General features: G+C 42.2%; 1 protein-coding gene and 1 pseudogene across 1 annotated transcript in view; both read right to left on the bottom strand.

Moving 5' to 3' along the window:
* CDK8 (cyclin dependent kinase 8) overlaps nucleotides 1–26,332 on the bottom strand; it is a 210,003-nt gene that overhangs the window by 153,361 nt on the left and 30,310 nt on the right. The window lies entirely within an intron of this gene.
* LOC103214536 (52 kDa repressor of the inhibitor of the protein kinase-like) lies at nucleotides 12,984–15,723 on the bottom strand (annotated as a pseudogene).

The raw sequence follows: 26,332 nt of genomic DNA, 5'->3' as shown, positions 1-26,332 counted from the left end.
AAAGACTGTAGTGTTAAACGTATCACAGTTTCTCAACCTGTTTGAAAATGGTGGCCGGGCGCGGGGGCTCAAGCCTGTAATCCCAGCACTTTGGGAGGCCGAGACGGGTGGCTCATGAGGTCAGGAGATCGAGACCATCCTGGCTAACACGGTGAAACCCCGTCTCTACTAAAAAATACAAAAAAACTAGCCGGGCGAGGTGGCGGCGCCTGTAGTCCCAGCTACTCGGGAGGCTGAGGCAGGAGAATGGCGTAAACCCGGGAGGCGGAGCTTGCAGTGAGCTGAGATCCGGCCACTGCACTCCAGCCTGGGCGACAGAGCGAGACTCCGTCTCAAAAAAAAAAAAAAAAAAAAAAAAAATGGTTTCCCTGCTAAGGAGAATGTTTAGATTGTTTTTCTGTCTACCCCGCATGAAATGTTAATTTTACAGATATACTGTATCTGTTTGTGTACTGTAGCACGTTGGAGGACCGCATACCATTTTAGTGTCTTTTTTTTTTGAGCCCTTAAGAATCAGATTTTGCCCCTTAGTAAGTGATATTGTCCCACTGAGAATGCATGATTCATTGATACATAAATGATTTTGGACAGTAACAACAGTAGTTGTGGCAGTGAAGCGGGGGTCGAAGCCAATCTGCATTGGATTGAAGAGTGAGTTTGAAGTAACGAAACGGAACCAGAAATATAGTTACATTTATAGCAGAAAGGTTGAGAGAACTGCTTCTGTAATCTGGCCTCTGCACTCCTCTGCACTGGAGCCTGCCCCTAACTCACAAGGCAAGCTGCTTTATTTGTATCTCAGTTTCCTTCTTCATCTGTAAAAGTGGAATAATAGTAACTACCTCAAAAGGTTGTCGGAAGGGTCAAGAGAGTTGATGGCAATATATGTAAAGTATTTAGAATTGTGCCTGGTGTTAATACATGGTATATGTTCTAAGTTAGCAGTTATTCTTATGAATGACGATATTAGCTGGAAAACGGAGATGAAAGATAGGCCCTGCTGGATGTAGTTCCTTATCAAAGAGGGCACTATCACAGGACGTGAATGTGAAGTAGAAAGAGATATTAGTCAGGAGAGACTGGAGGTATTTCACTGCGGATTAAATGGAACCACTTGCAAGAAGATACTGAGAACAATAGTTCTGTATCTCTACAATAGGGAGAGGGAATGGTCCCGGGGCATAGGTGAAAGCATTGCTCTTAAGCAGGAAGAGACACATCTCTTCCATGGCTAACAAACAGAAAGAAGAAAAGGATAGCAATCCTTATCACATATCTATTTCTGCCCTACACACAACGCCCAAAGACAGTGATATAAAACAACAATTTATGATTTCTCATGATTCAGTAGGTTGGCTGGACTCAGCCAATTGTTTCTGCTGGTCTCATCTGACATTACTCACATGGCTGTAAGTAGTTGCTAGACGGGGGCTGGTGGGTCTAAGATGACCTCATATGTACGTCTGTGGCCTTGGCGCTAGCTCTCGGCTGGGCCTCTCTCTGAACATGGATTTTCCTCATTCAGTAGTCAAGCTCAGACTTTCTTATCTGGTACTGACATGCTTTAAAAGGGCAAAGATAAAAGCCATAAGGTCTCTTGAGGTCTGGGCTCTGGAACTCACACATCACTTCCACCATATCTTAGTTAAAGCAAGTCACAAGACCAGCCCAGATTCAAGGAATGGGCAAATAGACTCCACTTCTTGATAGTAAGAAGTGCAAAATATTGTGGCCATGTTTTTCCCTGTCTCTATATGCAAACATGGATGCATATAAATCTGTAGATCTGGTAAACGTTGAAGCAGTTCCCTTTCAAATGGCTTTGGTTTTCCCTGTAAAGTAGAAAAGCTCACCTGCTGTGAAGCAGGAGAAGGAGCGGAAAGAGAGAAAGCAATGATTGCATATCTGAAAAGACTGCCGGTTTAAAATAGTGCTTGAGCAGAATGGGAGAGATAGCTGGCCGGATGTCATCAGAGGACTTCTAGCCAACGTATGGGGCCCATTTGCAGGTGCCGCCATGCGTTTATATCAATATCCATTTGCCTCGTTGTGTGATTTTCATCACTAGTACTCAACAGCTCAGGTGGAGGCTGGGCAAAGACAGACGCTGAATTCATCCAGGGTTGGGGCCTTGCCAGCTGGGTATGATGAAAAGAAAATCAGGCGAGGGAGGTTAGGATCGTTGGCAGGAGAGTAGTTAAAATGACAGACCATGACACTGAAGTTGAGTAGGGAATGAAATGGGGACAGGATTTCGCCTTTTACCTTGTAATACTAGCTTGAAAATGTTTACCTTGTTGCAAGATAATTTTAAAAAATAACCTCATTCCTTGCTTCCTTAAGATTGGTAGCAATACACTTTCATCAAATACATACTAAGACAGCTGAAGTAATAATGCGAGTAATAGGTTTAAAATGATTTCTCCTTTTCTGGACTAGTAGATTCCTGTTACTTTGACTGTTAAGGGCATCCCTGACTGAAATCTCTGAGATTTGTTGTTGGTGAATTCCATCCTCACATTCTGTAAGTATTAAGGAGAAGTTACCTCTTTAAAATGATATTTAGTACTATAATTTTGTGCTTTTTTCCGCTAGCGGACACCTTTTTAAAAATAAACGTACCACTTTATATTTTTCAGTTCAAAATATATTTTGCTACACAAGCGTGTAGCAACTAATCTATAGGAGCACAGTTCAGTTTTGTGTTCAGTTTTTCAAGGCTTAATATATTACTCTGGCTTCTTGTTTCAGTGTGTTTCACCCTCCATTTCGCTGGACTGTGTTACTCAGGCCCAGTTGCCAGGAAAGCCAAATCTTTTCTGGCTGTTTCCGGCACACACATATACCTCTCCTGTGAGCCACGCAGCTTCTTCTATCACACAGAAACATGGCTAGGTCACCTCTGCAACCACCTGATATTTGATACCCAGGCCTGTTTGTTTCCACTAAACCCCATGCCCAGAACCTCTGGGACTCTTTCTCCCTTAGCAGCCTTTTCCCGGCCCCGCCTCCACCACCCAAGGTCAGGTTCCATCAGATATCATCCTTCTTGCCCTGAAAGCCTACATCCTGTTTAAATTTCTTAATGTTTTATTTACATCATTCCTCTGCTTAAAAAATCTTTAAAGACCCTACATGATTTTCCATTGCCTACAGCTTCATTTAAATTCCTTCCTCTAATATTTCAGGTCCCATATTTACTTTAGCCTGGCTTATGAAAATACTTTAAGGCAGCTTACGATAGAAATGTTAGAATTCAATTAGTTAGCTCCACGTAGCTAAGTTTTCCACAATCTGAGCTCTTCTGTGTTTCCAGTATAGCTGTCGAACAGTTTCTCATAGGCTGCTTCCTATCCAATGAAACAGTGGTTCTCAACCTTGGTTGTCCATTGGAATTACTAGGGAATCCCCCCAGCAATCCCTTTTCCCCATTCTTAAAATTTTAATATATTTAATTGACAAAGATTATCTATATTCAAGGCATGTAACATGATTATTTCATATATGTATACATTGTATAATGATTATCATGGTCAAATTAATTAATGCATCCTTCACCACCCATGGTATACCTTAGATCCTCAGAACTTGTTCATCTTTTTTTTTTTTTTTTTTTTTTGAGATGGAGTCTCACTCCATTGCCCAGACTGGAGGGCAGTGGCATGATCTCTGCTCACTGAAACCTCTGCCTCCTGGGTTCAGGCGATTCTCCTGACTCAGCCTCTCGAGTAGCTGGTATTACAGGTGCGCACCACCAAGCCCAGCTAATTTTTGTATTTTTAGCAGAGATGGGGTTTTACCATGTTGGTCAGGCTGTTCTCAAACTCCTGACCTCATGTGATCCTCCTGCCTCAGCCTCCCATAATGCTGGGATTACAGGCGTGAGCCACCTTGCCTGGCCAGAACTTGTTCATCTTATAACTGAAAGTTTGTATCCTTTGACCAACATCTCCCCATTTCCCTCACACCCCCAACCCCTGACAGCCACCATTCTACTCGGTTTCTATGAATTGGACTTTTTAAGATTATACATAAATATGAGATCATACAGTACTTGTCTTTTGATTCTTAGCTTATTTCCATTAACATAATAGCCTCCAGTTCCATCCATGCTGTTGCAAATGGCAGAATTTCCTTCTTTTTCTTTCTTTCTTGTTTTTTTGAGATGGAGTTTCACTCTTGTCGCCCAAGCTGTAGTGCAGTGGTGTGATCTCGGCTCACTGCAACTTCCACCTCTGGGATTCAAGCGATTCTCCTGCCTCAGCCTCCCGAGTAACTGGGATTACAGGTGCCTGCCACCACACCCAGCTAATTTTTGTATTTTTGGTAGAGATGGAGTTTCACCATGTTGGCCAGGCTGGTCTCAAACTCCTGACCTCAGGTGATCTGCCCGCCTCAGCCTCCCAAAGTGCTGGGATTACAGGCATGAGCTACCACGCCCAGCCTTCCCTTCCCTTCTTTTTCATAACTGAATAATATTCCTATCTCTCTGTGTGCATATACACACCACTTTTACATACTACATCACTTTTTCCTTATCTATTCATCCATTGATGGACATTTAGGTTATCTTCATTATCTTTGCTATTGTGAATAATCATGCAATAAACATGGAATACAGATATCTCTCTGAGATAGCAATTTCATTTCCTTTGGGTATATGCCCAGAAATGGGATAGATGGATCATATGGTAGTTCTATTTTTAATTTTTTGAGGAACTGCCATAGTGTTTTCCATAATAGCTGTACCAATTTACATCCCCACCAACAGTATTCAAGAATTCCTTTTTCTCCACACCCTTGACAACACTATTATCTTTTTGATAATAGCTATCTTAACAGGTGTGATGCAGTATCTCTTAGTTTGGGTTTTTCTTTCCCTGAGGATTAGTGATGTTCAGCATCTTTTCATATACCTGTTGGCTATTTGTATGTCTTCTTTGGGAAAATGTCTATTCAGGTCCTGTGCCCGTCTTTTAATCTGATTGTTTTTGTGCTTTTGGGTTGTATGAATTCCTCATATATTTTGGATATTAAGCTCTTATCAGATATATGGTCTGCAAATATTTTCTTCCATTCTATAGGTTGCTTTTTCATTTTGTTGAGTGTTTCAATCAAAACAAAAGTTTGTTGGGCGAAAGTTTTTTGGTTTGATAAAATCCTATCTGTCTATTTTTGCCTTTGTTAACTTTGCTTTTGGGGCATAGCCAAAAATTACTGACGAAACCAATGTCAAGGAGTTTTTTTTCCTATATTTTCTTCTAGGAGTTTTATAATTTCAGTAGAAATGTTAGAATTCAATTAGTTAGCTCCACGTAGCTAAGTTTTCCACAATCTGAGTTCTTCTATATTTTCAATATAGCTGCTGAACGGTTTCTCATAGGCTGCTTCCTATCCAATGAAACAGTGGTTCTCAACTTTGGTTGTCCATTGGAATTACCTAGAGAATCCCCCCAGCAATCGCTTTTCCCCCTTTTTTAACATTTTAATATATTTAATTATATATATTTAATGTAATATAATTAACATATTTAATTTAATAATTTAATATATTTAATTATATATATATTCAAGGCATGTAACATGATTATTTCATATATGTATATGTTGTATAATGATTATCACGGTCAAAATAATTAATGTATCCATCACCACCCATGGTGTACCTTAGATCCTCAGAACTTGTTCACTTTTTTTTTTGAGATGGAGTCTTGTTCCACCGCCAAAACCAACATACAAAACCAACATACAAAAATCGGTTGTGTTTCTGTATACTGACGATGAACTATCCAAAAAAGGCATCAAGAAAAATAATACCAAATTACAATAACATCAAAAAGAATACAATAAGAATAAATTTAAGAAAAGAGATGAAAGATCTATACACTGAAAACTATAAAACATTGATGGAAGAAACTGAAGACACAAATAAATGGAAAGATATCCATGTCCATGGACTAGAAGAATTAATATCATTAAAGGGTCCCTACTACCCAAAGCAATCTACATATTCAATGGGATCCATATCAAAATTCCAATGGCATTTTTCATAGAAATATTTTTTATCCTAAAATTTATATGGAACCACAAAAGATGCCAGATAGCCAAAGCAATCTTAACAAAGAAAAATAAAGCTAAAGGCATCAAAGTCCCTGATTTCAAACCGTATTGCAAAGCTATGGTAATCAAAACAGTATGGTATTGGCATAAAAACATACACATAAGTCAATGAAACAAAATAGAAATCCCAGAAATAAGCTCACACATATATGGTCAACTAATCTCTGACAAGGGTGCCAAGAATACACAGTGAAGAAAGAAAAATCCCTTTGATAAATGGTGTTGGAAAAACTGGATATCCACAGGCAAAAGAGTGAAGTTGGACTTATGTTTTACACCACATATGAAAATTAACTTGAAATGGATTAGAGACTTAAATATAAAATCTGAAAACAGCAATCCTGATGTAATTGAACTGGTTACAGATGGGCACTGGGATTTTTAAAGGCTCTTGGTGATTTTAACATGAATTCAGAGCTGAGAAGCACTACATTAGAAGTTTATTAATTCTCCCTATAGCATTCACTGCTTTCCCCATTAATATTACTCTTTTCTTCTTTGCTTGTCTAACCTCTACCTCTTTGAGATCCAACTCAAAGTGACCAAAAGGATAGGTCACAGATCTCAACTCAAAGTGTCATATAGTGATCCAAACTCGTAGATCCAACTCAAAGAGTACTATGGATCTTTCTTTACCACCCAATGCCAATACGTTCCCATAGCATATACCTTGTTTACAATTTTTTGGCTCTTAGCATATACTTATTTTACTTCTGTGTGTTCTTCCTGACTCTTCAAAAGTTTGAAGGTGTAGAAGGGAAGGGACTGTTATTTTACAGCTTTTTAAAAATCCCTAGAACCTAACACAATACCTTTCACACTATGTGCCATTTTTGTGTTTTATGGGAGGTGATGATGGTAACGATGATGATGATGGTGATGATGATATAGCAGATGCCCATTCAGTGCTGTGACCTAGCCTCTTAAATTTCCGTATTTCTCTTTTTTTTTTTTTCTTTTTTTTTTGAGACGGAGTCTCGTTCTATCTCCCGGCTGGAGTGCAATGGCGCAATCTCCGCTCACAGGATCCTATGCCTCCCAGGTTCAAGCGATTCTTCTGCCTCGGCCTCCAGAGTAGCTAGGATTACAGGCATGTGCCACCATGCCCAGCTAATTTTTGTGTTTTTAGTAGAGACAGGGTTTCACCGAGTTCGCCAGGACGGTCTTGATCTCTTGACCTCGTGATCCGCCTGCCTCGGCCTCCCAGAGTGCTGGGATTACAGGCGTGAACCACCACGCCTGGCCAAATTTCCTTATTTCTTAATGGGGCTGCCCTGAGGCAACTGAAACAGACTTTACCTTTTTTTTTTTTTTTTTTTTTTTTGAGACAGAGTCTCCCTCAGTGGCCCAGGCTGAAGTGCAGTGGTGCGATCTCCATTCACTGCAACCTCCGCGTCCTGGGTTCAATTGATTCTCCTGCCTCAGCCTCCTGAGTAGCTGGGACTACAGGCATGCGCCACCATACCCAGCTAATTTTTGTATTTTTAGTAGAGATGGGGTTTCACCATGTTTGCCAGGCGGGTCTCAAACTCTGATCTCAAGTGATCCACCTGCCTCGGCCTCCCAAAGTGCTAGGATTTCAGGCTTGGGCCACTGCGTCCAACCCAGACTCTACTTTTTACAGACAAAACTGAAGTGTTTGGGAATTCAGCCACTCCCGCCTTAACTCAATGACTTTGAGTACCCCAGTTCTCCTGGCACCCGGTTAGGACAATACTGGGGTGACCTGCACTGTCTCCTGTGTCGCCTCTGAGTTTGAGTCTGTTTAGATTATACCTCATTTAGGCTTATTTCCTTCTCAGTTCCATTCCCCACTCCCTTGCTGGTTTTCCTGGGAACACTTCCTAAATAAATCATTTTTACATAAATTATTGTCGAAGGTTCTGCCTATAGGGGGAGTGGGGACAGGTAGCCAATGTAAGACAGATAATAGTAATATAACAAGAGTACTAGTAATAGTGATTATTATTTATTGAATATTTTTTATGTGCAAGGCATTAACTAATTTAATCCTCAGAATTCAATAGGTACTATAGTTATCCTCATTTTACACATGGGGAAACTGAGGCTTATAGAGGTTAAGTAATTTGCTGAAGGTCACACAGATAATAAAAGAACAGCTGAGAAAAGGAAAACGAAAAACAAGGACAGTAGAAGCTCAAATCAAATAAAAAATTAATAAATGTCAACAAATGACCACTTTAATAAGCTTTATGGGCTGGTTAGAAACTAAACCATCATGTGTACTTTTTTTTGACAAAATAACTTTTGAGCTCCAGTAAACAATTTACAAACATTTGAAACACAACAGCTTGTAGTTTAGAAACTTCATTTCTAGTTTACCGCCAGAAAATCTTCTTCTTCTACTTTCCTCCCTCTTCCTCACTCCTCCCTTAATACTTTCTTAACAGTATGTACCCCTGATCCCAGGAAGTAAAACCTATATTTGGACAATTAATAATTTAGATCTAGGCTGGGCATGGTGGCTCATGCCTGTAATCCCAGCATTTTGGGAGGCCGAGGCAGGCAGATCACTTGAGGTCAGGAGTTCGAGACCAGCCTGGCCAACATGGTGAAACCCTGACTCTACTAAAAGTACAAAAATTAGCCAGGTGTGGTGGCACATGCCTGTAATCCCAGCTACTTGGGTGGCTGAGGCAGGAGAATCACTTCAGTCTGGGAGGTGGAGGTTGCAGTGAGCTGACATCGTGCCACTGCACTCCAGCCTGGGTAACAGAGCAAGACTCTGTCTCAAAACAAAACAACAGATCTAGTACATATTAAATGTGTATATTTAGGCTAGCCTGGAAACTACCATGCATGCTTTGTCTCTAGAATAGGCATTCTAAATTACAAACAATGCATTTTGGAATGAATTTACAAAATGCACTATTTATAAATTGAGAATGTTTACATAATACCATTACTTTAATAACATTATAAACTCATACATAGTTTTAAATTTTATGTTTGAATTTTACAGTAGTCTGATCTACTTATATATATAGTGACCCACGGGAGGGGGAAAAAAGCAGATCAAAATATCTTTATTATTCAAATCATTTGTCTCCCTCTCAGAAATTTAGTAATGCAGCAGCTTTTCCATTTATAATTTGTGGGATCCTGTGCAAGTTACATAACCTCACTTGGCTTTAGTTTTCATATTTGTTAACTAGGAATATTGCCAAGATTGTAGGATTGTTGTACAGGTTAGAGAGATTGTATTTAAAGGGTTCAGTGCAGGGCCTGGCATATAGTGGACATTCAGCAAATTGTATCTAATAATAATGATAATAATTCTTCCCTGGCCAGTCTAGCCTAATGCCTTTGAAGTCTGTGACTTCTCTTGAAATAAACAATAAGCATTAATAAAAAATGACACAGATGAATGGCAGTTACAAACTGAGATTTCTGAACTATGTTTCATGCCTTGTTTTTTGTTCTTTTTCTCTTTATTCTCACACATGCCAAACCTGTGCTTCCAGCTTTATGTTCTTGCATCCTATTCTCCCCATTCCTAGCCAGTTCAGTTGCATCTCTTCCAGATATGTTATGTTTCATATTTAATTTTTTTTGAAAGATAGGGTCTTGCTCTGTCACCAGGGCTGGAGTGTAGTGGCACAATCTCAGCTCACTGCAACCTCCACCTCCCACATTCAAGCAATTCTCCTGCCTCAGCCTCCCAAGTAACTGGGACTACAGGCACACGCCACCACACCTGGCTAATTTTTGTATCTTTAGTAGAGACAGGGTTTCACCATGTTGGCCAGGGTGGTCTCAAACTCCTGATATCATGTGATCCACTCGCCTTGCCTACCAAAGTGCTGGGATTACAGGCATGAGCCACCATGGCCCAGCGTTTTTTTGTTTTGTCTTGTTTTTGTTTTTGAGATGGAGACTTGCTCTGTCGCCCAGGCTGGAGTGCGGTGGCACAGTCTTAGCTCACTGCAACTTCCACCTCTTGGGTTCAAGCGATTCTGCTGCCTCAGCCTCCCAAGTAGCTGGGACTACAGGCATGCGCCACCATACCTGGCAAATTTTTGAATTTTTAGTAGAGACAGGGTTTCACCATGTTGGCCAGGGTGGTCTCAAACTCCTGACCTCAAGTGATCCTCCCGCCTCGGCCTCAAAGTGCTGGGATTACAGGTGTGAGCCACTGCGCCCAGCCTATCTTTCATATTTTAAAAGATGGTTTAACAAGGCACATGTGCACTACTTGCACAGGAGGTATTCCTATTCCCACCTGCCCTCCGCTCCATGCCTACTCCATTAGACAGACGGCTGTCCCATGATACTTGCTGAATTCCTTTTGTACACTGTGCCTCACTGGCTGTTATGCAACAGCTAGTATGGTGTCTGGAACATGATGGGTCCTTATAAATGTTTATTCTGTTTTCACTAACATTGACCTTCATATGAAGTTGTACATCCCTGTTGTAATACCTCTTTTAGTAAAGCAGATATGCTTTAATCTTAAACTCTTGTGCCAGGGCTATGTTTTATAAGTCTAAGTACAATATGGTAACTTTTCTAAAAAGAAAATCTGTATTTTATTTACAGTGAAATAAACAATACAAGATTGATTTTCTTCACTGAAAATAATAGCAATATTTTCTGCATTATTTCTAGGTAAACCACCAAATACTTATTTTTTGTAGATTTTTCAGGTTTTGCTTATAAATCAAGATGAGAGCTGGGCACGGTGGCTCACAACTATAATCCCACCATTTTGGGAGGCTGAGGCAGAAGGATTACTTGACCCAGGAGTTTGAGATCATCCTGGGCAACATAGTGAGACCCCATTTAAAAAAAAAAAATTATCCAGTCACGGCGGCATATGCCTGTTATCTCAGCTACTTGGAAGGCTGTGGAGGGAGGGTCACTTGAGCCACAAGGACAAGGCTGCAGTAAGCCTCGATCACGTCACTACGCTCCAGTCTGGGTAATAGAGCAAGGCCCTATCTCTCAAAAAAAAATAAATAAATAAAAATAAAAATCAAGACAAGGCTGTAGATATATTCATTGAAAATGACAGAAGAAAACAGACAGGTCAGTTGTCAGTATCCATGGCCTCTGATTCTGTCTTGACCATGAAACAGAAGTGTTGAACATGCACCTGATAAAAAGCTTATGAAGATATAGCCTCAACAAAGGAATGCAGACAGCAGCAACCAAATGTGAACAACACTGGTAGGCTCTTCCATTCAAACTTTCACTATAACTTGTTCCTTCACGTTCATTTGGTAAAAACAAAATCTACACTGAAATTCTTGTTTGGCAAACTCACATGTTTCTGTCTGGTAATTCCCTTTACTGTTCATTATTGATTTTTAGATATATTCTTAAAACTCCTTCAATGCCATCCCCATTAAGCTACCAATGACTTTCTTCACAGAATTGGAAAAACTACTTTAAAGTTCATATGGAACCAAAAAAGAGCCTGCATTGCCAAGACAGTCCTAAGCCAAAAGAACAAAGCTGGAGGCATCACGTTACCTGACTTCAAACTATACTACAAGGCTACAGTAACCAAAACAGCATGGTACTGGTACCAAAACAGAGATATAGACCAATGGAACAGAACAGAACCCTCAGAAATAACCTCATCTACAACCATCTGGTCTTTGACAAACCTGACAAAAACAAGAAATAGGGAAAGGATTCCCTATTTAATAAATGGTGCTGGGAAAACTGGCTAGCCATAAGTAGAAAGCTGAAACTGGATGCCTTCCTTACACCTTATACAAAAATTAATTCAAGATGGATTAGAGACTTAAATGTCAGACCTAATACCATAAAAACCCTAGAAGAAAACCTAGGCAATACCATTCAGGACATAGGCATGGGTAAGGACTTCATGTCTAAAACACTAAAAGCAATGGCAACAAAAGCCAAAATTGACAAATGGGATCTAATTAAACTAAACAGTTTCTATTTGCAAAGCAAAATAAACTACCATCAGAGTGAACAGGCAACCTACAGAATGGAAGATATTTTTTGTAATCTACTCATCTGAAAAAGGGCTAATATCCAGAACGTACAAAGAACTCAAACAAATTTACAAGAAAAAAATAACCCCATCAAAAAGTGGCAAAGGATATGGACACTTCTCAAAAGAAGACATTTATGCAGCCAACAGACACATGAAAAGATGCTCATCATCAGAGAAATGCAAATCAAAACCGCAATGAGATACCATCTCACACCAGTTAGAGTGGCAATTAGTAAAAAGTCAGGAAACAACAGGTACTAGAGGATGTGGAGAAATAGGAACACTTTTACACTGTTGGTGGGACTGTAAACTAGTTTAACCATTGTGGAAGACAGTGTGGCGATTCCTCAAGGATCTAGAACTAGAAATACCATTTGACCCAGCCATCCCATTACTGGGGATGTACCCAAAGGATTATAAATCATGCTGCTATAAAGACACACGCACATATATGTTTATTGTGGCACTATTCACAATAGTAAAGACTTGGAACCAACCCAAATGTTCATCAACGATAGACTGGATTAAGAAAATGTGGCACATCTACATCTTGGAATACTATGCAGCCATATAAAAGGATGAGTTCATGTCCTTTGTAGGGACATGGATACAGCTGGAAACCATCATTCTCAGCAAACTATTGCACGAACAGAAAACCAAACACCACAAGTTCTCACTCATAGGTGGGAATTGAACAATGAGAACACTTGGACACAGGAAGGGGAACATCACACACCGGGGCCTGTTGTGGGGTCGAGGGACAGGGGAGGGATAGCATTAGGAGACATATCTAATGTAAATGATGAGTTAATGGGTGCAGCACACCAACATGGCACATGTATACATATGTAACAAACCTGCACGTTGTGCACATGTACCCTAGAACATAAAGTATAAAAAACAAAACAAACAAAAAAACTCCTACTAGTCACAGATCAATCATGAGCTTCATTGTAACATTTTATAAAATTTATTTCTTCCTCCTACACCTCTTCAACATTTATTTCTTGGAAGAATTGATAGCTCAATTCTCGACAATAAATGTCATATCTAAAATGACCATTAAAACAATTCAAGAATGCTACTAGCAGAGTTCATGTAGAGTGAAACCTGAAAACTTCAGGGTCACTTTCTGGAAGAACAGATAGGTCCCCAAAACAGGAGAGTTCAAACAGAGCCCATTCAAATCGGCAGATTATCAACAGCTAAAGTATTCAATGGGAGGCCTGTAGACAAAGATACTCAGTGATTAAGTGGCCTACATACACCTTACAGCTTTTCTTTCAAATATCAACTATAAGAGAAGCCCTATTTTTGAAGTCTCTTGGGTATTTTAACTAGTTTCTGAATTATCTGTAGGAAGCTCTGACTTAGTTGAATAGAGTTGCTATGTGTTTACCATTAAATCCAGATGATGTTTCATATCAAAATTTATGTTATGCAAAGCCAAGTCACTCAATCTTTAGTCAGTCAATGTGTTCATCAAATATACTTTTAAATGCCTTTGTCCATTTTTATAGCACTCCTTCTCAACCTTCATCACAGGAAGAATTCATGAGACCTTCATCGATGCGTACACATCAATGCCTACACATCTGCCTGATGTCAGGCAGACTGAGGGCTTCATAAATGTTGATGGAAGCTTTATATCTTTTGCTCTGTGTTTCCATTTGACTTTGCAACAATGAAGTTCAGCTGAGAGCATGTTGGGATCTGGTAAGTCACTTCTGTACATGGCGTTCCTCTGACATACTGAGTTTGAGTTATCCCATGACTGATAGTACCAGAGATATGCATTTAAGAGCTCTGAGGTGCTGTTCTGAGAATATGTCTTTCAGCTCCTGAAGAACATGTTGCACTGTTGGAGCACTTAGGGTTTCTTTACAGTAACTCTGAGCTTAGTTGAGATTCCAAGTTGCCTGGCTGAGCTCTGTGGAATTTCCCAGGGAGTTTCATTTGAATATCAAGTTTGGTTGCCAAATTTGTGGCTTCCTCAAACCAAAACTCGTGATGAATTCAATATTTTCCATCACTTTACTGAGTGCATGCAGTACGGCAGTCAAGCTATTGGCTGCAAAGAAGAAATCAGAGGTTTGCCCCCGGAAATTTTCCCCAGAGGCTCTTGTAAAAGATAGGACATTTTAAAGAACAACAATGATAACAGTGAAATCAAAATCTGCTACTGTACTACAGACTACAAATGCTTGGCCAGCTATACAGTTATTCCATCTAGTATTTAGGTCACTATTTATACCATCTAAAACAAGTGCTTACAGGAGGTCCGCTACAGTTCAAAAGCATCACGCCTGCCTGTCCACGGAGAATGGCACATTTCCTTCAGTCCTTTACCCTTTCCTTCACTGTTCTGAAAAGAACAGAAATTACATTGCCAAGCTCTAAAAGCAGTTGCAGCCAACGATGGGAAAAAGAACAAGCTTCCTCAACTGTTCCTATAACAATTGTTATAGGAAAAGTTATAGCATTTGTTCCTCAATTGCTCCCATAACAGGCACTGATTTTGCCACCCACATATTTAAGGCACAGGAAGAGCAGAGTATGTAGATAGCATCTAGAAGCAAACAACTTCCATTTTAGAAGAAAATCCACCGGACAGAATGTAAATCTGGCCATGACAATATTCCATATTGAGTTCCCATTTCTAACTTTCAGAGTGAAATTTCGCAGCCAAAATTTCTGCATCTGCCTCATAAGGTGGGAAGCCCACAGATTCCACTCCCAGGTCATGAGATTCATCAACAAACCTCACCAACACTGTAGGTGCTCTTCCCCAGCTATGTCAGTGGTAATGGAAAACAAGTGTGAGTCTCTCACGTCCCTGAGGGTTTCTTCCCAAATGCAGCTCTCACAGATCTCTAGCAGCCTCTAGAATCTCACAGACTCTAGCATCTGATTCGGTTGTATTTTAGGAAAAAAAAAAAAAAGTGCTCATGGCTGTCATCTCAAAACACTTTCTCAAGACCTCCTCACCAGAATTTATTTGTACTTTCGATGTTATCAAGAGTAAAGAGACCTTCTGTCATTTCATCAGCCTCATGTCTATCCAGAGATATATTTTGTTTTTCCATCAAAATCAAAATTTCCAATAGAGATTTTAGGGGCTCTTTATTTTCTTTCTCTCTAGGGGTTAGAGGCAAAGTGTCCACACTCTTCCATTGGCTGGCTTCTTCTACACTGGGGTTCTGAACACTGCTGTTGTTAGTATCTTTATGTTTTCATTCCTGTTCAGAAGTTTCATCAATTTTTTTCTGTTTCAGGGTTCTAATTTCATCTTTCCTCAATTATTTTATTCATTTTTTTGTGTCTACTATGTGGATTGTTCAAATGACTGGTAAAATCAAATATTGGGTCGGGCACGGTGGCTCGCGCCTATAATCCCAGCACTTTGGGAGGCCGAGGTGAGCGGATCTTGAGGTCAGGAGCTCGAGACCAGCCTGACCAACATGGTGAAACCCCGTCTCTACTAAAAATACAAAAATTAGCTGGGCGTGGTGGCACACTCCTGTAATCCCAGCTACTTAGGAGGCTGAGGCAGGAGAATTGCTTGAACCCAGGAGGTGGAGGTTGCAGTGAGCCAAGATTGTGCCACTGCACTCCAGCCTTAGTGACAGAGCAAGACTCTGTCTCAAAAAAAAAAAAAAAAAAAAAAATTCAAATATTGCTGGGATTGCATTATCTCGAAGATTTTCTATTAGGACTAGCTCTACAGATGGTAGAGGACTCAGAAGAGGTTGGCACCTAATTGAGAATGTGTATTTAATTAATTAGATGTTTTATCTTATAGGTCTGCTCTCTGACATTTCTCTACCTACTTTGTGCGTCTGGATGGATCCTGTGGGAACCTGAAGAAGACGAAGCTGGACCATGTGCTTTTCTGCATACAGAGGTGGGGACACCACAGAAGATCTGCGCTGTGGCCCCACACTGCCTGAGGAGGCAGCAAGGCCAGCTCTGTAGGATTTGTGTACCGACAGAGAAGCTAAAACTAATCTGGTAACTTTTTTTTTTTTTTTTTTAAATAAATAGAGATGGGGGTCTCACTGTGTTGCCCAGGCTGGTCTTGAACTTCTGGGCTGAAGCGATCCTCCTGCCTCAGCCTCCCAAAGTACTGGGATTGCAGCTGTGAGCCTCTGTGCCTGGCCCTGGTTTGGTAACTTTATTATTTTTATTTTTATTTTTTGAGACGGAGTTTTGTTCTTGTTGCCCAGGCTGGAGTACAGTGGCGCAGTCTCAGCTCACTGCAACCTCCACCTCCTGGGTTCAAGCAATTCTCCTGCCTCAGCCTCCTAAGTAGCTGGGATTATAGGCGTCCACCACCACTCCTGGCTACGCCTAATTTTTTGTATTTTTAGTAGAGACAGGGTTTCACTATGTTGGTCAGGCTGGCCTTGAACTCCTAGCCTCAGGTGAGCCGCCCACCTCGGCCTCCCAAAGTGCTGGGATTACAGGCGTGAGCCACACTGCCCAGCCCCTAGTTTGGTAACTTTTGACCTCCATTTAAGGTACACAAGGCAGAGATAATTACTTTTGAAAACTGAAAGCCAGGAAAGTTGAGGAGTGTCTGGGATCTTACCTGAAGCTATTTGAGACCACAGGAGTGTTCTCTGCGGGTCATACTCCCAGGGATATTTGTGATCACTAAAGTGAAAAATTCGCTCGCTCAGGTCAATTGTATTTATAAATGTGACTTAATATTAAATGTCAGCTGATGACATAATGAGGGAAAAAAATGCACTTATCTCTCTACCTTTTACAATCACTCATTCATTTGTTCCATATTTATTATCTGCCTACTGCAGATACTGAGGCAGGCTCTGGAACTATCTAGAGGAGTAAGACGAAAAATCAACCATCATGGACATCATAGTCTAGTCCACTGGTTCTCAATCTCAACTGCATATTATAATAATCTGGGAGGTTTTTTTAAAAAAATCACTGATGGCCAGGCGCAGTGGCTTATGCCTGTAATCCCAGCACTTTGAGAGGCCGAGGCGGGTAGATCACCTAAGGTCAAGAGTTCGAGAACAACCTGGGCAACATGGTGAAACCCTGTCTCTACTAAAAATACAAAAATTAGCTGGCAGGTGCCTGTAATTCCAGCTACTTGGGAGGCTGAGGCAGGAGAATCGCTTGAACCTTGGAGGTGGAGGTTGCAGTGAGCCAAGATCACACCATTGCACCCCAGCCTGGAAAACAAAAGCAAAACCCCATCTCAAAAAATATATAAAAATTTAAAAATCACTGATGCCTAGGCCCCACACCCAACCAATCAATGATGCATGTTTTGGGAATCAGGCCCATGCATCAGTAGTTTTAATAGCTCCTTAGAGGATCCCAATATGTAGCCAACATTGAAAACCACTGGGCTAGTAGATATTGAAGGGTTTAGGGTAGGGCTGCAAATATAATATAGTCACCTGGGAAGTTAAAAGTGTATATGTGTGTATGCATGTGTGGGTATATATGTATCCTTTCCTATCCCTCCCCTCACCCTAAGGTATGCTGAGATCCTTAGAGAAGGGAGTACCATTTTGGAAAATTCCTTTCCTTAAACAAGTAGAAAGGAAATGATAATACCATCTAATAAGTGAAAGACACAGGTTACTGCAGGTTACTGTAAGATCACATAGACAGAAAACCTAGCCAGTGCCGAGGGGGTCAGTGAATCTTATCCAAAAGGAGCTATAAGAGCAATGACTCCTAAAAGAGTTAGCCAGGCAAAGGGAGATAGGGCTGGTTTTTCCAAATAAAAGGCCTAAGCTCAGGCTAGTCTTTGGCAAATTCTTGTTCAGCTCTTTCCCCTTCCCTGTTCTTCTTCCCTCCCTACTGAAAGGTCTCTCCTGAAGAGTACTTCGTCTTAAATCACTGACTCAGGCTTTGTTTCCAGAGAATCCCACCTGCGACAGTTGGTGCCAGAGGAGTTCCAGGAAGCAGGACAGACTTCTGGAGTTGGATCATCTACTAGACAATGGATCATGAGGACCTTGGTGGAGTATCGTCAGTTCTCAGCATACCTGCTCAGGCTGCCTTTCACCTGTGGTGGGCTGGAATATGATGGGGGTGAAAGGGAATGCAGTGGCTGGTGCTGTCCCTGGCATTGTGGAGATAGTGGAAAATAGTAATTGAAGGGACCGTAGAATTGGATGGCTGCTGCTGGTCACCAATGATGTGCTTAAGAGAGGAAATGACAGGCTCGAGTCAGCCAATCATGAATGAAAAGGGCAGTGTGAGAGACAGAGGGCCTGCTAGACAGCATTGCAAGAGACTCTCGTCACCTGCAGCTGGAGGACAGCCCAACCTTTTTCTGCAACAAAGAACTACAGTGAAGGCTTAGTGTTCAGTCAAAGCAGATCTCCTTCGTTAAAGGCAGAGCCCTGCAAGGGTAGGGTGGGACTCTGAACTGTGGACTAAGGCTATATCTCATTGCTGCGTAGACAGATGCAGCCTTTGACCCCCAGATTCCACCAAACCAAGGTGCCTGCAGAAGTGATCCACTCCCACTGCTAAAAGATAATGCCCTCCTGTCCTTGCTATGCAGAAGTGTCAAATGAAATGGACGCTTATAGGACAATGTTTTCCTGCCTTCCACCTTTCACTTTTGGACACCAGACCAAAACTGGGGTCACACTTCATCATGACTCAATTGGGGTGATTCATGTTTGCTGTGCTGAGTGAAAAGGGGCTACAGGCCAAAGCGTTACCGGACATGGATAATGTATACCAGCAAAACAGGGAGAATGGGAGGGGACCATGAGGTGCTGGACCAAGCGGCGTAGTATATCAAGCAGGGGAAGGGAGAATTTGTATGGGGTATGGGGCCTACAAGACAGGATTTGATTCGCTGGAAAGTTACCATCACAGAGAACATGAGGGTAAATAATAATGATAGTAACAATACTTCACTGGGAATTGCCTCTGGGATGGTTCTTTTACGCTGCTGGATGGCTCTTGGAAGCCTGGGGGAAAAGCAGCGTACATTCAATGAAGTGGAGAGGCCAGAACTGCCATGGCAGGCTGTGGAGGAAGAGGACAAAAGGCTCAGGGAAGTGGGCATGCTGGAACAGCTCTACCGTCTAACACCAGGAAGTCTACCAGTGATTACTTTTCTTGGGAGGTTCCGAGGAAACTAATGGAGTAAGAAACTCACCAGTGAAAGGGATACCGACATCATTGCGAAGCTGCCCTCTGCAGCTAAGGCTGATGATAAGCAATGCTGTTAGAGAGCTAGACTTCCTGGTAGCAAAGGAGATTAGAGTGCTCCAGAATAGCAGAGGCCAGGTGACAGCACTTAGCCATCAGAAGCACTTAACCATTAAAACCACTTAATTACTGTAATGGGCAGCCAGGTCAGGATGTCAGCCAGGGGCACTGACCTTTGGGGACCTATGGAGAGGACTAATCGAATATGGTGTTCCTAGGAACAAGAAAGATAGGAGAATAGTGCAACAGAAAAAAATAGTGCTAAAGGCATATAAATAGAAGATAACCTGCAATTAATAACAGGCTACCAGAAGGCTGAGGTCGGGCACCCCAATGGAAAGTCATGATCTCTTGTCCCGTTTCCAGACCTGAGCCATTTCTCAGACTCAGAACCAATTGACTGAAAGAGAGGCTGCTTTATTACGAGGAAGGCCTGATTGACAGGTGATAACTGAAGGTCTGGCCCAGGTCCATCTAAAACAGGTTCACTGAGTCTGTGGACTCCACCAGTGGTTATTTCTCTGGTTCCTTCATGGAGAATGGAAATACCTAGCACTTGGCAGGATCCTCACATTGGTTCCTTGAGCTGTGAAACTAGAGCTATTTTAGTAGGAACTCCGATAGTAGTCCTTGAAACAGACCCTCTCACACTAAGAAGAGTATTGCAGGTCCCGAGAATGGCAGACATTAGCACCATCCCGAAAGACTTCAAGAATGCAGAGATGGTGCTCTTTGTCATAACCCTATTTAATTAACCAGCCTGACCTCAGAAACACTGGTTAGATAACAGTGTACTACAGTGGACTACCAAGAACTTAGCCAAATATTGGCCCCATTGCAGCTGGTTTGTAAGATCTGGTATCTTGACTAGAGCATATTACTACAGCCTTGGTACATGTATGCATTAGGTTGGTGCAGAAGTAATTGCAGTTTTTTACTTTTACTTGTGCACTATCCTAAGAGCTATCCTTCTGTAAATGTGTTCTTTTCTATATGCACCAGGAAGAAAGATCAGAAGCAGTTTTTTTCTACATGGCATTGACGTGATATTCTCTTGCCAGGGCAATGTTAATATCCTGCTTTCTGTCGTATAATATAGTCCAAAGGGACTTGGACAACCTGGGCATCCTGCAGAACACGGCACTGGTCTCCAATATTTATGAAACCACGTTAATTAGATGTTAGAAGCAAGAAATGGCAAGTACTCCATATGCCTTGGTAAGAAATATGTTCTCCACATGCAGTCCCTGCTCCCTGCTCCACCCACGCAGAACATGAACCTGGGCGTCGGATCCCTGCACTCCCAGGGCAGCCTCAGCGGCGCCATCAACACAAGCCTGCCGCCCTCCTCCCTCACGCAGGGCCTGATCGGCAGTGGTGTAGCCACGTGTCCATGCAGCAGACGGCGCAGAGCAGGCTGCCCACGACCTCCATGAGCATCACAGGGCCCGGCTACAGCCCCACGGGACCCACCTCGCAGGGCGTCCCCATGCAGGGGCAAGGCACCATCGGCAACCATGTGTCTCAGACCAAAATCAGCATGTAGTCCAACCCAGATACCTCCTCTGCCTCTGCCCAACCCCAGGGAGCCTGGCCTGCCTCCAAGACCCGTGAAACATGTGGCTGCTGGACGTGTGGCACCCCCCCTCCACAGGGAGCTGCCCTCCCGCTAGGTGCTGGTGGGGAGGGTGGGGGTGAATCCCTGCTGGCCGCCTCCCCTGAGAGCTTCCGGCGGGACGGGCGCCCCTGGGTACATAGCGACTCCTCCTGGTTCCCTGCTTTGAGGGGGCGGGGCTGTTTCCCATGGAGTCTCAGGGAAGGCCCCTAGGAGGTGGGGGGCCCTGGCCCTGGGTCTGGACAGATAGCACTGGGCTATCAGAGGTGGGGTACAGTCATTTCCTGAGTAGGGTAAAGCCCGGCCAGAGGCACTGCAGTGGAGAAGATGAGGGGCCACAAGCTCTGGGCCAGAGGCCCCAGCCTTTTTGCAGGGCAGTGGGACACCGAGCCCAGCGGTGCCATGGTGGCCACGTGTGGTGTTGGGTGCTTGAGAAGCAGCAGGTCCCTGTCACGTTTCACGAATGTTGTAGACACACGGACTTCAGACGTTTTTTCCCAAAAAAGGGTGTGAAGTATCTCCTTAGTATTTCTTCATGATAATTGAATGTTAAAAATTTATTTTGGATATATTGCCTCAAATAAAACTAATGATGAAAATGGAAAAAAAAAATATGTTCTCCACAAGGCAGAAGAGAGAAGCTAACAAGATTCAGAGGCCTGCCACATCAGTGAAGTTTTTAAAGATCCAGTGGTCTGGGGTATGCTGGAACATCCCCTCCACAGTCTAAGACAAGTTCTTGTAGCCTGAATTCCTACCACTAAGGAAAAAAGCAGAATACTTGGTAGGCCTTTCTGGGTTTTGGAGGCAGCATATTCACTGTACTTGGCAAAGTATTTATCAGGTGACTTGGAAAGCCGCTAGCTGTTAGTGAAGCCCGGGGTGATAAAGGGCTTTATGGTAGGTACATTCTTTGGTACAAACAGACTTGCCACTTGGACTCTGTAAGCCAGCAGATCCCATGGTACTAGAGGTGTCTGTTGTAAAGAAAGATGCCATGTGGTACTTCTGGCAAGCCCCAATAGGCAAGTCATAGCACAGACCCCAGGATCCTGGAGCAAGGCCATGCCATCTGCTGCAGAGAACTATATTCCATTTGAAAAACAGCTCTGTCATGATACCGGGCCCTGGTAGAAACTGAGCATCTGATCATGGGTCACTAAGTAACCATGAGACACAAAAGCGATCATAAGTTGGATTCTGTCAGACTCTCTGTGTCATAAGGTCAGCTGGGTGCAGCAGCAATTCTCTGTAAGGAATCCAGTAGGTCTGCAATTAGGTTCAAGCAAGTCCAGAGAGCAGGAGTGAGCTGCACAAATAGGTGGCTGGGACTCCCATGTCACCTGCTACTGTTGTACCAATGCCTGTCCCTAAACTCATAGCTATGGCCTAGGGGAGTTCCTCATGTACAGTTGACAACAAAGGAAAAACTCCAAGCTTGGATCCTGGATGGTCAGCTGGGTGTGCATGCAAGCTGGAAATACCTGCTGCAGCACTGCTGCTCCACTCAGGGGTGGTTCTGAAAGGGATGAAAGGGAAAGCATCCCATTTGGCAGAGCTTCAAGCAGTGCATTTAAGTCATCGACTTTGGACACAGAAGTATGTTGCCCATATACTCATGGACAATGACAAATATGAGCTTCACTTGTTGGGCAAGGGCCTGGAAGAAGGAAGACTGGGAAAAGCTGGAGAATAGGCAGGTAAATAGACTTATGGGAGGCGGCACATAGCATAAGGACCTTTTAGTACATAATGCCCATTAGAAAGTTTCTACTACAGAAGAGGCATCAACCAACTGTGTAGACAGGATGTCTAGGCCAGCAGATATTCAGCAGCCTCTGTCTGTGGCCACCCCAGTTCTCGCACAAGGGGCCCATAGATGGAGTAGCCATGGTAGCAGAGGTGGGGGCCGTTCATGGGCCCAACAGCTTGGACTCTCTCCAAAGCTGATAAAACTACATCTGCTATTGAATGTCTGACCTGTTTGCAGCAGGGACCAACACTGAGTACTCAAGAATACCAAACAGCTACTGGGTGGCAAGTTGATTACATTGGGTCCTTCTAGCCTGGAAAGGGTCCCATTTCATCAGGACTGGGTTTGACATATATTCCCAGTACAGGTTTGCTTTTCCTGCCTACAGTGCTTCAGCCAGTACCACTACTGAAGGACTTACAGAATGTCAGACAGTCTGACACAGGATCTCACATAACACTGCCTCAGACCAAGGGTCTCACTTTCCAGCAAGAAGGTATAGTGTTGGGCACCTGACCAGAGGATCCACTGGTCATACCACATACCATCCCACTTGGAAGCCATCAGATTGATAGAGTGGAGCAATGGCCAATTGAAGGCATGGCTGAAATTCCATCTTGGAAATAACCCCTTGTGAGACTGGAGCGTTATCCTTCAGGATAATGCAAATATACTCCTTAAACCAATGGCTGGTATATGGTGCTGTGTCCACAGTAGATAGAATACGTGGATCCAGTGATCAAGGGATAATCAGGTCCTATACTCAGAGATGGGATGCCTTCATCATAGGACACAGTAAGAGTCCCACTAAACTGAAAGCTATGGCTGCTCTCTGATCACTGTGGGCTCTTAATGTTGGAAGACTTGCAAGCAAACCATCAGAACAAGGTGGAGGCTGCTGCTACATAATTAGACCACAGAGGAATACATTGGGTACTCAGGAGATCCAATGGGGGCATTTCTTGGTATTCCCGTGCCTAGTTGTAACTGTAAATGAATAAGTACAGCCATCACAGCCTGGTAAGAGCATGATAACTAGGGTCTGAAACTCCTCAGGGATGAGTGCCTGGTTCAATCCATCAGTCAAGCCACCTGCACCAGCAGAAGTGCTAGCTGAGGTGGAGGGGAATCTAGAAAGGGTGGTGCAGGAGGGAGATAATGAGTATCAGTTATGGCCTTGGAACCAGCTGCAGCAGCAGGGGCTGTAGTGTGTCCCAATACCCTTGTCTTTTAAAAATTTCCCAGAAATTGGGATTAGAAACTGCTCAGATGGAGAAACTTAACATGAGAAGCAAATGATCTCAACAAGACAAAGCGTGGACCATAGTGAACGTTTTTTGTTTCCTGCCCAAATCCACTCTATGAGCTCATGCATCTGTACTCCAGCTGCTGGGAGTGTTGGCTAACAATTTCAGCTGCCTTCTTCTCTAGAGAATTTCCCTTGGCTAAAACAGGAGCCACCTCACACATGAGGTTCTGCTGCAATCCTGCCCCTGAAGATCTCACCCAGTGATGGACGGGCATGTATGTACAAAGAGCTGGTCTTGTCGGCCAGCACTTGGTGGTGAATTTCATGGGATCAGTGGAGGCTCATTCTTGTTTCCTTGTCCTCCTGGCCAGTCCTGCTTCCTCTATCCCCTTCTCCCGAGTGCGGTGTCCTAATAAAACACTTCAATAAGAATCCTTGTCTCAGGCTTCATTTCTAGATAACCTGATCCAAGACCATCTCTGGCCTAATTAAGACCCTGGTTATCAGGAGTGTCCCTGAGGGTTGTTTTCATATGCAGAAAAGGATTCTTCTGAAGTTTCTCTTGAGGAATGAAATACTGAGACATGCTACAACATGATAACCCTTGAAAACACTATGCTAAGTGAAAGAAACCAGACACAAAAGACCACGTGACATAGAATACCATTTGTTTGAAAGGCTCAGAATAGGCAAATTCAGAGACAGAAAGTACGTTAGTGATTGCCAGGGGCTGGGAATAGGGTGGAGTAGGAATAAGGGTAACTGTTAATAGGTGTAGGGTTTCCTTTGGGGTGATGAACATGTTTTAAAATTAGATCGTGGTGAATGCTGCGCAACTCTGATTATACTAAAAACTACTGGATTATATACCTTAAATGGGCAAATTTTATGGTATGTGAATTATATATATCTCAATAAAGCTGTTAAAAGAGCTATGAGGAAATAAAGAAAATATTCTTTAAAAAAATATTTGCCTTAAACAGTTAATATTCAACTTATTAGTTCCAAATTCAATGTCCTAGTTACACCTTAGCTTTTTACATTTGGTTCACAGCTCTTATTATTCTAGTGGTAAGCATAGAAAATCTTTTTGTTTTTGTTTTTTGTTTGAGACAGTCTCGCTCTGTCGCCAGGGTGGAGTGCAGTGGCACGATCTTGGCTCACTGCAACCTCTGCCTCCTGAGTTCAAGCAATTCTCCTGCCTCAGCCTCCCAAGTAGCTGGGACGACAGGTGTGCGCCACCATGCCTGGCCAATTTTTGTATTTTTAGTAGAGATGGTGTTTCACCATGTTGGCCAGAATGGTCTCGATCTCTTGACCTCATGATCTGCCCGCCTTGGCTTCCCAAAGTGCTGGGATTACAGGCGTGAACCACCATGCCTGGCCAAGTATAGTAAATCTTAATAGTCATTTGGAATTAGCCTTTCACTAACTTTCAATCTCATTCACATACTTATTTAATTATCTTCAAACCAACATTTTAAACTGTATTTATAAATGTAATATTTTATCTCATTCACAAGTACTTCAAATGTTAAATTGAATTCCTTCTTGAAATCTTACATAATAATTTTTAAACCAATAATAAGACAATATGGCGAGCCTAAATTTCTCTTTGCTGTTCCGATGCCATCCATAAACTTAGAAAGATTTCAACTTAAACTTAAAAACTTGAAATTGAGTGCTCCATTTTGTTTTAAATTGTAATTAAGGCTGTCGTTTTATGAAGCCAAAATCTCTTAAACATGACAAGTACATAATTTACCAGATATACAGAAAATCCTTTTAATCTTATGGTTTTAATTATTTTACACCTTTTTATTCCTAATTGTAAAAAGTGCAGGAGTTACATAAGGCATACACACTTAAAAAGGCCAGGTACCAATCCAATAAACAGAAATTAATTAGACCAGAGACCTTGGCAGGTCCTGAGACCCAGAGTAGATATCCAGAATGATTCAGCTGTCTATTCCAGCTATTGTATCTAAGGCCCTCTTGGGAGTCACTTTTTCTTGGACTACAAAAACTGAAGCAAGGTGTTGGATTCAAGTTACATACATTACCTGACTCCCTACTCACAAAAACCTGCAGCTTCCTACCTGGTAAATCACTTGATTGGATTTTTATTTACACATTTTTTATAATTTTGTTTTATTCTTAGAGTATATAATAGGAAATAGGAAAAATAGGAAGAGATACAAATGTCTTTCCCATTTAACATGTAAAAAGTATTTGCAGTTGGATTATTGCATTTGATTGCACTCTCCAAAATTCACAGATATTAAAAATGATTTCTACTTATTTTCTATGATGTGTGTTCACAATATCTGAAGTCGTTGCACTATGTGCATTAATCCTGTTTGCCAAGATTGCCCTTTTCTCTGC

Source organism: Chlorocebus sabaeus, chromosome 3, assembly GCF_047675955.1.
Source record: "Chlorocebus sabaeus isolate Y175 chromosome 3, mChlSab1.0.hap1, whole genome shotgun sequence".
Lineage (NCBI taxonomy): Eukaryota > Metazoa > Chordata > Mammalia > Primates > Cercopithecidae > Chlorocebus > Chlorocebus sabaeus.
Note: the sequence above shows the minus strand (reverse complement) of the source record. Positions and strands in the feature narration are given on the sequence as shown.